General features: G+C 42.9%; 1 protein-coding gene across 2 annotated transcripts in view; it reads right to left on the reverse strand.

Annotated features, from left to right (window-relative positions):
* Nucleotides 1–10,468, reverse strand: part of PHLDB1 (pleckstrin homology like domain family B member 1) — a 283,627-nt gene extending 273,159 nt beyond the window's left edge. For both annotated transcript variants that reach the window (XM_069741034.1, XM_069741030.1), the window contains exon 1: nt 10,378–10,468. The gene's annotated coding sequence lies outside the window, so the exon portion shown is untranslated. The remainder of the gene's footprint in view (nt 1–10,377) is intronic.
* Nucleotides 10,469–12,015: the final 1,547 nt, after the last annotated feature.

Consider the following 12,015-nt stretch of genomic DNA (forward strand, 5'->3'; position numbering starts at 1 on the left):
TGACTACAATGAACGATAGTTCATGCAAAATTTTAAAATGCTGGACATCTGACTTTAGCCACCTTTTATATTAGGGGTATGGCAGGCTTAGAACAAGACCACTTATTTGAGATTTCTGGATCACTTATAAAACTAGATCAGAAAATGCAATTCACCTCATTGCACATTGCATAGTTCTTGAAAGCAGATCTTAGCATGGATGTCATGTTCAACAAAAGAACTTTGTTGAAGGCTCTTTGCTGAAGAAGTGTTGAAACTAGATGTCTACCCTAAACCATATGTATACTCAGTGTATGCTCCTGAAACAATTAAAATATCCGTCTAGCCATAAAATATAAACAGTTGTTCTTGAAGAGAATACATATATCACTTGATGAAACCAACATAGAGACATCATGGAATTTAGTGTCCTCAATCTCAGTCTAAACTTCCTGAACAATAAACAGATGACCAAGAACTGACATAATTGTCATCTAGGTTATGGGTATGGATAATGGGACCGTTCTCTGGACAACACTGGATGAAAGCCCAGGAACGCCTCATGGGTCATCTGAATTCCAATCCTTTTCATGGCAGTGTGGGAGACGGGAAGTGACAACAAGACGGGGCACATTTTATGTCCTGCCATTCACCAGAAGAGATCAGAGCTGCATCTAACTATGGGTGTGCAGCTTGTTTGATGCAGAGAATATGTCAATGAGAAAAATATGTGGACCACTTGGTATTCAAGCATCAAAGCAAAGAAAGCCTATCTGACCCTTCCTCCCATTCCTATATGGCTTTGTGTAAATAGCACAGTGCTGCGGTCATTAGAAACCATGCTGCAGGTGCGCTGTGCAGACACAATCGCTGTACTGTAGTGTTACAGGCCTCCCATGTGACTGCTTGAGCGGCACAACCTCCATGACACCACATAACCACAACACTTGTATAAACAGACTATGCAATCATTGAGCCAAATTGTTTTTTATGGCTTTGTATGATCCAGTTACTTAAAGAAACACACTAGCCGATACACTGTGCTGTGCCTTGTGCAGGATGTCAGGAATGGAGCACGACTGAGGGAGTCTCTAGTTACAGTTCTCTGAATCCCTGTGTCATGCTCAGGCCCAGGGCCGACTGTTATGAATAGGTAATTCAGAACCACAATGGAACTTGAAGTTCAGAGCACACAAAGTGACCTGACAATAACCAAAAAACATAGGACGAGCTCTGAGACGTGGAAACTCTGCTGACCGCAATCCCTAATCCTATCACACCACACTAGAGGTAGCCGTGGATTGCGCCTAACGCTCCCTATACAACTCGGCACAGCCTGAGAAACTAGCTAGGCCTGAAGATAGAAAAATAAGCCTACCTTGCCTCAGAGAAATTCCCCAAAGGAAAAGGCAGCCCCCCACATGTAATGACTGTGAGTAAGAAGAAAATACAAACACAGAGATGAAATAGATTTAGCAAAGTGAGGCCCGACTTACTGAATAGACCGAGGATAGGAAAGATAGCTTTGCGGTCAACACAAAAACCTACAAACAACCACGCAGAGGGGCAAAAAGACCCTCCGCACCGACTAACGGTATGGAGGTGCTCCCTCTGCATCTCAGAGCTTCCAGCAAGCAAGAAAAACCAATAAAGCAAGCTGGACAGAAAATATAGCAAACAAAAGTAACACAAGCAGAACTTAGCTTATGCTGAGCAGACAGACCACAGGAACGATCCAGGAGGAAGCAAGACCAATACTAGAACATTGACTGGAGGCCAGGATCAAAGCACTAGGTGGAGTTAAATAGAGCAGCACCTAACGACTTAACCTCATCACCTGAGGAAGGAAACTCAGAAGCCGCAGTACCACTCACATCCACCAACGGAAGCCCATAGACAGAATCAGCCAAAGTACCACTTGTGACCACAGGAGGGAGCTCGACCACAGAATTCACAACAGCCGACATCAGGGCATTACTGCCCTTACTGCTGTATGGAGCCCTGTGAGCAGCAATATAGAGGTTGGCCTATGCCCCACCTCTTATGCTTCTGCTCACTGGGCCCCATTGTGCAATGAAGATATGTGAGCGGCGCACACCTCGGCGGTGGGACCTTTCTTGGAGTTCCATGGCCGTCTAACCTGAACGGCTGCGCAGCTCCCGCTCCCTCCACCCTCTGGACGTCCTGTCAGGTAACGGCGCGTCCGCGATGATACGCCATCCTGTACGAGGACACCAGAAGAGGAGCTGCGCCTGCAGGGGATCATCAGTGAGGTAAGTATGAAAAACTTTTTTTTCTTTTCTTTATAAAATGAATTAAGCGGATGATGGGGGAGGTGGAGGCTGACTGCAAATGATGAAGAGATGGATGGGACTGAAAATCATGAAGTGATGGAGGGGACTACAAATGATGAAATGAGGGTTAGGGACTGCAAATGATGAATCGAAGATGGGGGTGAGGCAGCAAAGAATGATAAATTGAGGGTGGGGGGAGTAAATGATGTATTGAATGTGGGGGAGAGAAGTTGATAATGAAAAGAGGGCGAGGGTTGGAGAGAGAAGACCATAACAATGAATTGGGGCAGAAGGGGCATATAACTATAATGAATTGGGGGAGCGGTACAGAGTGGGGGCCGTTGAGGATGTAGTGACTGGAATTGAATTGAGGGAAAGAGTACAGGGGCTACTTAATTTATATATTTATTAGGTGGGGAAAGTGGCTATATATAGTTAGTGGGGGCACAGTGGTGGATTATAATTTATATTTGGAATGGTGGGTTGCATAATAGCTAATTATGTATTAATTGTGGATACTGTGTAGTGTAGAAGAAAGGGAAAAAGTGGGGAATGTGCTCTAGAAGTGGTGCTCTAGATCAGGGGTCCCCAACTCCAGTCCTCAAGGCCCACCAACATGTCATGTTTTCAGGATTTCCTTGCCCAGGTAATAATTGCATCACCTGTGCAATGCAAAGGAAATCCTGAAAACATGACCTGTTGGTGGACCTTGAGGACTGGAGTTGGGGACCCCTGCTCTAGATAAGCAAATAAGGAAAAAAGTTCCTGCACCAGGCATCTCTTCATAAAATCTTTAGTATTTTATTCTCATGTCAAGAAAGAAAACATCATGCGCGGGACGCAGCCCCTAAACGCTGACGCGTTTCGAACAAAGTTCTTAGTCATAGGCATATAAACACGATGTTTTTTTTCTTGACATGGGAATAAAATACTGAAGATTTTATGAAGAGATGCCTGGTGCTGGAACTTTTTTACTCTTTTGCTATTGCTACTTAGTGGCATCCAGCCACTTGTTCCTGGCACCTGTGATCATTTGGATTCTGGTGAGGCACCACTAATCCCTTTCCCTGCTCCCTGTATGATGTTGTGCTCTAGATAACTGTATGTAGAGACGAGTCCTGGCTGGAAGAAGTGATCGCAGTCTGCTGTGGATGAAGAAGAAAAGAAAGATGAAGGACTTCAACAAGAGGAGAGGCATCACTGGTAAGTCAGTGTGTTATCTGTATAATGTCTCTGGTGATCACTGTATTAGCTGTACACAAACACTGTATACAGAGCTCCTGTGTATAATGTCTCCGGTGATCACTGTATTACCTGTACACTGACACTATATACAGAGCTCCTGTTTATGTCGCTGGTGATCACTGTATTATGTGTACACTGACATAATATACAGAGCTTCTGTGTATAATGTATCTGGTGATCACTGTATTATCTGTACACTGACACTATATACAGAGCTCTTGTGAATAATGCCTCTGGTGATCACTGTATTATCTGTACAATGACACTATGTACATAGCTCCTGTGTATAATGTCACTGGTGATCACTGTATTACCTGTACACTGACAGTATATACAGAGCTCCTGCATATAATAGCACTTAGTAATGTGTTTTTTTTACTACTGATCAGTATTGTAGCATTTGGTCACTATGTGGTGGTAATATGGTCTGGTCATGTTATGATGGTATTTGTCGCTTGTATGTGGTATTATTTGGTCACTATGTGGTAGTAACATGTGGTCTGGTCATGGTGTGGTGGTACTTGTTCCTTGTATGTGGTATTATTCAGTCACTATGTAGCGGTAATATATGGTCTAGTCATGTTATGGTGGTATTCGTCCATTGTATGTGGTATTATTCGGTCACTATGTGGTGGTAACATGTGGTTTGGTCACTATGTGATGGTATTTGTTCCTTGTACATGGTATTATTCGGTCACTATGTGGTGGTGATATGTGGTCTGGTCATAGTGTGGAGGTATTTCTCCCTTGTATGTGGTAGTATTTGGTCACTATGTGGTGGTAATATATAGCCTTGTCATGGTGTGATGGTATTTGCCCCTTGTATGTGGTATTATTGGTCACTTTAAAAAATGTATGGGACTCATTCCCTTAAAGAAAAATAAATAAAATAATACCTAAAAAGAACATTGGATATTTTAAGAAATGTTTAATAGGTTAGAGTAGTGTAGGGTGCTGCCAAAAGAGTCTTCCTTGTCGTGGTGGCGGCTTAAAAAATCTTGAAGGTAACCGTTAAGGAGTGATTGGTGGTGATGTGGTGCAGAAGAGGATTTTTCCCAAGAGTGGGCGGTGGGACTGTAGAAGTTTTGAGGGGTGGAGGCAGAGCTGGGATGGAGCCTGGGCAGAATCTCAAGGAGGCTGAAAATTTTGCTAGTATGGAGCCCTGCTCAGGTCTACTACTCAGTATTGCACATTGGCCCTATCACGATTCCTCTGCTCACCATGTCTGGGACTCTGTGATGGACAGCTCTGCTATCCTATCCTGTGCTGGGGCATGCTGGGCTGTTGGTGCTTTGATAGGTCAACCATGCTGTCAGTGTGACTGGAAGGGGCAGAGATTTACACAGGTGCTCCATGTTCTTCGTAATTCCCCTGTTATTTAGGTGGACTGTCTGGCCCAGATCGTTGCTAGTCAAGCTTGTTCTAAGCTAGTCCTCTCTGGTGTGTTCGCCTGTACCCTGTACTGTAAGTTCTGATCTTCTTCTGCTGCTGACCTTTGGACCATGTTCAGACTACCAGTTTGTTATTTGCCCCTTTGCATCTGATATTCCATTGCTGACCTTTGGACAGTGTTCAGACTACCCGTTTGTTATTGCCCCTTTGCATCTGATATTCTGCTGCTGACCTTTTGACTGTATTCAGACTACCCGTTTGTTATTACCCCTTTGCTTATCCACTATTTCTCTGATATTCTGAGCCTGTCATGTGGCCTGACTTACGACTTCATATTTTCCCTTGGTTTACTATGTGATCTTTTGGTATTGCACCCGGAACGTCTGACTGCACTGATTCATGGCCTAGCCGTGGGTTAGTCACAGGCCCAGATTTGCTTTTACATTAGGTATTGGATGCTTTTTATATACAAATCATTATACCCAAATTTCCTTATTGATTTATGTTAAGAAGAGTAGATGTGTGAGCATGGGGCAGGCAGATCAGGCAGCTGCCTTGGGCCCCTGCTCACCCATGGGCCCCAGCTAGCGGCACATCATGCAGGCCCCTGTGAGGCAGGAGGGCCCGCCTGCCGTCAGCGCTGACTCCCCCGCCGCATTGAACTATACGGCATCTGCCAGTACAGTTCAAAGCAATGATGGAGGAGATAATGCTAATGCTCCCTCTCTCATCATTCCCCGCTTTGCCTCTGACACACTGTGGGTGCGTGTGCACTCACTGTGTGCCAGCCGGCAGTGCAGCTGCTGAGACAGAAGCAGGCACGAGGAGAGGTGAGGAGTGTGTTTTTTTGTTTTTTTTTTCACTGGAATGTGGGGACATTCTCGGGGGGGGGGGAGAGAGAGATGTGGGCTGTGTTATATACTACATGGGCTGTGTTATATGCTACGTGGCTGTGCTATATACTATGTGGGCTGTGTTATATACTACGTGGCTGTGCTATATACTACGCGGGCTGTGTTATACTACGCGGCTGTGCTGTATACTACATGGGCTGTGTTATATACTATGTGGGCTGTGCTATATACTATGTGGCTGTTATATACTACATGGCAGTGCTATATACAATGTGGCTGTGCTATATACTACGTGGGCTGTGTTATATACTATGTGGCTGTGTTATATACTACGTGGGCTGTGTTATATACAATGTGGCTGTTATATTCTACGTGGCTGTGCTATATACAATGTAGCTGTGCTATATACTACGTGGGCTGTGTTATATACAATGTGGCTGTTATATTCTACGTGGCTGTGCTATATACAATGTAGCTGTGCTATATACTACGTGGGCTGTGTTATATACTATGTGGCTGTGTTATATACTACGTGGGCTGTGTTATATACAATGTGGCTGTTATATTCTACGTGGCTGTGCTATATACAATGTAGCTGTGCTATATACTACGTGGGCTGTGTTATATACATTGTGGCTGTGCTATATACTACATGGGCTGTGTTATATACTACGTTATATACTACGTGGGCTGTGATATATACTATGTGGCTGTGTTATATACCACTGTATGTGGCTGTGTTATATACTATGTGGCTGTATTATGTATTACCTGGGCTGTGCTATATACTACGTGGGCTGTGTTATATACTACATGGGCTGTGCTATATACTATGCGGACTCTGCTTTATACTATGCGGACTCTGCTTTATACTATGCGGGCTCTGCTATATACTATGCGGGCTCTGCTATATACTATGCGGGCTGTATTAGATTTTATGAGGGATGATTGAATCATACTCTTTGATGGGGCTACATTATATTCTATGGGGAGGTGGGCTGTATTATATTCTATTTGGGGCTACATTATATTCTATGGGGGCTGTATTATATTTATATTCTATGAGGGGTGATTGCATCATACTCTATGAGGGGGTTACATTATACTATATGAGGGGGCTGCATTATATTCTATGGGGGTTACATTATACTCTGTGGGGTGGCTGTATTATACTCTGTGGGGTGGTGGCTGCATTATACTATATGTGGACTGCATTATACTGTATCAAAGACTAAGGGGAATACACTAAACTATATGAAAAACTATGGGGTGCATTATACTATGGGAAATTAATTGCACTACATGGATGACTATGGCGGTGCATTATACTATATGGAGCACTGTGGGGAGTGTATTATGCTATATGGAGGACTATGAGTGTATTATACTATGTGGAGGACTAAGCAGTGTATTTTAATATATAGAGGGCTATGAGGAGTGTATTATACTATATGGAAGACTATGGGAAGTGTATTATACTATATGGAGGACTGCGGAGTGTATTATACTATATGGAGGACTATAGGGCACATTGTAATATGTGGAGAACTATGGGGTATATTATACTAAACAAGTAAAATGCTGCATATTCGAGTGATTGGATTGTTTATGCCGGAACAAAAATCATTGTTCTCAGCAGCACATCGCCGGTGTAAACTGTAGATGTGCTGCTGGTAACATGATACTGTTTGGTGATCTGTTAGTGATCTACTAGTGATCATTCTATCCCCATCATCATTCTTCAACCGGTGTAAAGAGGCCAGGAAACAAGCGTTGAATGACTTCAATATTGTCGATCACACTCATTTAGCGGCCTCATCTCAGTGCATGTAAATACAACCGAAATGCTGCTGTGTGATGTGCAATATGTGAGCATTTGGGCCCCACTTTGCCTAAAACCGGCCCTGTGTGTGAGCCTAAAATAGTGGGTGCAGATTCGGTGAGTGTAAAAATGTGCAAAATTTATTATTGGCATGTTACAGTTTTTGCACCTGATTTATTAATTGGGTTTAGTAGAAGAAAGTCTCTAACTTTATGCACCAATCTATCCCACAAAATGCATTTGTATTTATCAGGTGGGTTTAAAGTGAGTTCAATCCAAGGTCTCATGCAGACGTCCATGCAAATCGGTCCTATCGTGGGCGGCAATGTACCTGAGCGTGACAAGTACACAGTTTGAACGCTGCTGACTGGCATTATCAATTCCTTGGATATCTTTTGACATCCCTTTCCTGTTTTATACAGTTCAACTACCTTTTTCCATAGATCTGTTGACAATTCTTTTGCTTTCACCATGTCTCACAATCCAGAAATGTCAGTGGCTGGATGAAAGATGCAAGAGTCTGTCTAGATCCCAGAAACTCACTTAGCTTTTATGCAAACACACTGATTACAAGCAAACAAGTCACAGGTGAGGATGTTACCTTTAGTAGCCATTCAAACCCATTTGTGTCAACTTCTATGCATGTTTTCAGGCCAAAATCGCCAGGGTATGTGAACTTTTGATCAGGGTCATTTGGATGTTTTGGGTTGTCATTATGATTTAAAAAGAGAAAACACAGTAGTTTGACAATAAATTACTGCACCCAACCAATAACCATAAGTGGAGAAAAAGTTTTGGTTTTATCATTCATATTCTTTGACTGAAAAAAACCAAGAAAACAAATATTCTGCTGGGGTATGTAAACTTTTGAGCACAACTGTAAAAAAAACAACTTTGGAAAACACTTAAAAAAGGAAAAGAAAAGTTTCCAGGGCTGTCTTCAACTTAAAAATGGACGTTTCTGACCACCTAAAAACAGGTTGTGTGCACATACTAATCTTGTTCCCGATTATCAGCCCCCATGAACATGCTGCTGATCACACGAAGACCGAGCATAGCATACTTGCATCATTAATGTAGAAAACCAGTTATGTTTCTTATTTATGATAGTTTTAAAAAAATATAAAATTTCTGACATTTATAATATATAAAAGTCCAACAGATGGGGTTGTAAATAGAAATTAAGGGGTCCCATAGCAAAGATCCCACTTGCCCTCACTACCTAAAAAAAAAAAAAAAATTACTGTAACTAAAATAAATCAGAACATGACGCACGCCTGCTCCAACATGAAACCAAGCAAATAAATGTTATTGGCAAAAGATTGTCCAGGAAAGAGTTTGATCAGGGAAAGAGCACCAATCAAATATAATCGCCAGGCTGTGACATTTCTATTTGTAAAATATGTATTCGTATAAAAAAAACACAAACTAAGGAAGAATCGGCTGATCGGACGCTGTGCCGTCTGCAGCATCAGCTATCCACAGGGGTAGTGGAGGCTGTGGGGGTCTCTCCCAGTTCACTGACCCTAAGCAGCCGCATGGTCTGCCTCCATCAGAAGTGCACAAGGACCTAAGGATTCTGACCCGCAGACAATGGCTCTGATAAGTAATTGTGCGCAGAGCAGAAGTCCTGGCGCTAGTGTTGTGGCAGCACAATGTAGATATTGACACTTACTTTACTCACTTTCCATGTACCTGAAGCCAGAAATATTCTCTGTAGCATCTTTCAGATCTAAAAACCTACTGAAGACAACATTTAAGATGTCCTCTCTATTTCATCACTGCTTGGTCAATACTTGTCACATATTTCTTCATGTGTAGGAGGAACACTAATAAGGAGAAACATCAATAAGAAATAACTTGAAATGGAAAGAAGCAACAGGAGACCCATCCGCACAACTCCCTCTCATTCTCCACCCCAAAAGTCTACGGTAAAGGTCTGAAGAGCTGACAAACACAAGACTCCCTCAGAAGACCGCACTTTCTGGACAAAGGAGTCAGCCCTCTTGATGAACATATAATTTACTTAGATCTTTCCTTCAGTTTATATAATTGTCTGAAAGGATGAGAACAAGATCAAAGACCACAATGGAGTAAGAATTTTCTTTTACCTAGAGCTAGGCTTCAGTGATATTCATAAGAAAGAGAACGCAATAGCATAAAGTTACTGAGATGTAAAATACAAAGTCCAAATTCTTTCTGGATTTCTTGCTGCTTATAAAAAATGACAAAAGCATGAACGTTGGATCTCAGCTTACATGACTGCTTGCTAGACTGTTCTTCTTTTTTGGTAGATTTACTCTTGAAAATATTAACCAACCCGTTAGATTAATGACACTTTGCAGGAAAAAAAGGTTTAGAGCAGGAGTTTGGGTGGAGGAAGCAGAGCGAACGTGGCACAAAGTACAAAGAAACGTAAAGTTAGACGGTGTACCATCACAAAAGCTGGAAACTCATCAGTCACATTACCTGGAGCTGCTGGTGCCCCCATGTTCCTATATGCACCCCTAACAATGAGGAATTAGTGGGGAGAGCCCCTCTAGCAGACAGGACCTCCAATCACTGACATTATCGCACCCCACCTGTAGGGGGCCACGTAGGGCTCAGTGAGATGTGGGCACCTGTATCTTTATCTGATTTGATCTTTAGAAGTTAAACTTTACTCTAACAACAGTGAAGAGGTGAAAACCCACAGAGCTATGGCTCAGTGGTGAATAGGCGAAGATCCCGCTCACCGCCATCATATGTCCATATTGTAGGTGCACCCCAAATGTGACGCGTTCCCCTTTACCTTGTGATCCTCAGCCATGCAGCTTTCCTGTGCTCTCCCCCTCCCTGTACCACGTCTACACAGAATGCAGTGTGGGATGCAGGCAGCTGTGTGCAGACAGAAGACTCACTGTCCCATCTGGGATGAGGGCTCGTCCCTCCTACAGCTGGCTGCTCTCCCCTCACCAATAACAAGCCTGAAGCCTGGGCCATGAGGCCGCCCTCAGCCCTCCACAGTCCAAGAACAAGGAGCAGTTTATTCTCGAGTCAGGACATAAATATTCACTGTCCTTCCTGCTGGAAGATGGAAAATACAGGCGCATAGTCTACATGTTACATGTCTGGTGGCCTACGGTCTACATGGAAATATACTTTTATTGAGGGGTCAAAAGTGGATCCTCAGACCGTTCCCAGTGTGAAAGTAAAAAACCGTATACTGGATGCTTCATTTAGTTTATATTGTAATGACTGATGAGACCCAGGTACACCAAAACCAACAAGGTTCCCATGAAGAAATAACACACAAATGACCATAAACTCTTTTCTTTTAATGGATGGAGGTCGGTTATAGCATAAAGAGGAGACAGATGGCTCAGTGGTTAGCATTGCAGCGCTGGGGTCCTGGGTTCAAATCCCACCAAGGATAACATCTGCAAGTATGTTCTCCCCGTGTTTGCGTGGGTTTCCTCACACACTCCAAAGACATACTGATAGAGAATGTAGATTGTGAGCCCCATCGGGGACAGTGATGATGTCTGTAAAGTGCTGTGGAAGTGAGTAAAATAAATAAAAATTAAAAAATAGGAGACTGCAGTTGTTTTTTATGAGATTCTATGTAGAAAGGAGGGGAAAGTAGGAGCTTTGCCTCTAGCTCCTCTCTCCTTTCTACATAGCACCCTATCAGTAGTAACTGTCATCTCCAGAGTATGGAGGGCACGTCAATCATTTATTGTATTTATTGTATGCCCCATTTAAGGGGTTACGGTTTTGTGTCCCATGTTCTCTCTCTTCCCCTCTTGTTTTTTCACTCAATGATGCGTTTTTTCCTCCCTTGTTCCCCTCTTTATAAGCTTAGGCCCTGCCTCTTCCTGTCCCTCTCCTCACAGCCGTGAGACCCCAAGGCTGCGCTATCCCACCCTTGCTCCCTTCCTTTCTTATGTGTACAGTGTGTTTGGTTGTTATTGTTGGTATATTGAAGTCACGGCTGTGGTGAATGTTCTACCATGATGGTTTTCCTGCAGGAATCTGACTTGGGGTGGGACATAATGATTCGTACCTGTTCAGCTGGCCAATCGTGCCTTATTGGAGAGTTATGGCACCTACGTGCTGAGCTCGTCTTTATGGCTGTGACCGACCTCCATCCAATAAAAGAAAGAGTGTGGAAAAACTGTGTGTTGTTATATTTACATGGGACGTTTTGGGAAAAGTTTTGCTGGTTGGTCTCGGTAGTCACGTAATAATCTGTCATCACTGAATACAGCTTTCACCTCAAAATTGAGAATATGGAGAACGACCGATCAGTCCTGAAGAAAGAAGCAGATTTCTGTGATAACATATTTTACAACGTTTCTTATTTTCATGTCTATTATTGATTTATAAAATTAAAATTAAGCCGACCTTTATTCTTTAAGCTTTAGCATGCTTTCTATATTTTATCAGA

Source organism: Ranitomeya imitator, chromosome 10 (genome assembly GCF_032444005.1).
Source record: "Ranitomeya imitator isolate aRanImi1 chromosome 10, aRanImi1.pri, whole genome shotgun sequence".
NCBI classification, from domain to species: Eukaryota; Metazoa; Chordata; class Amphibia; order Anura; family Dendrobatidae; genus Ranitomeya; species Ranitomeya imitator.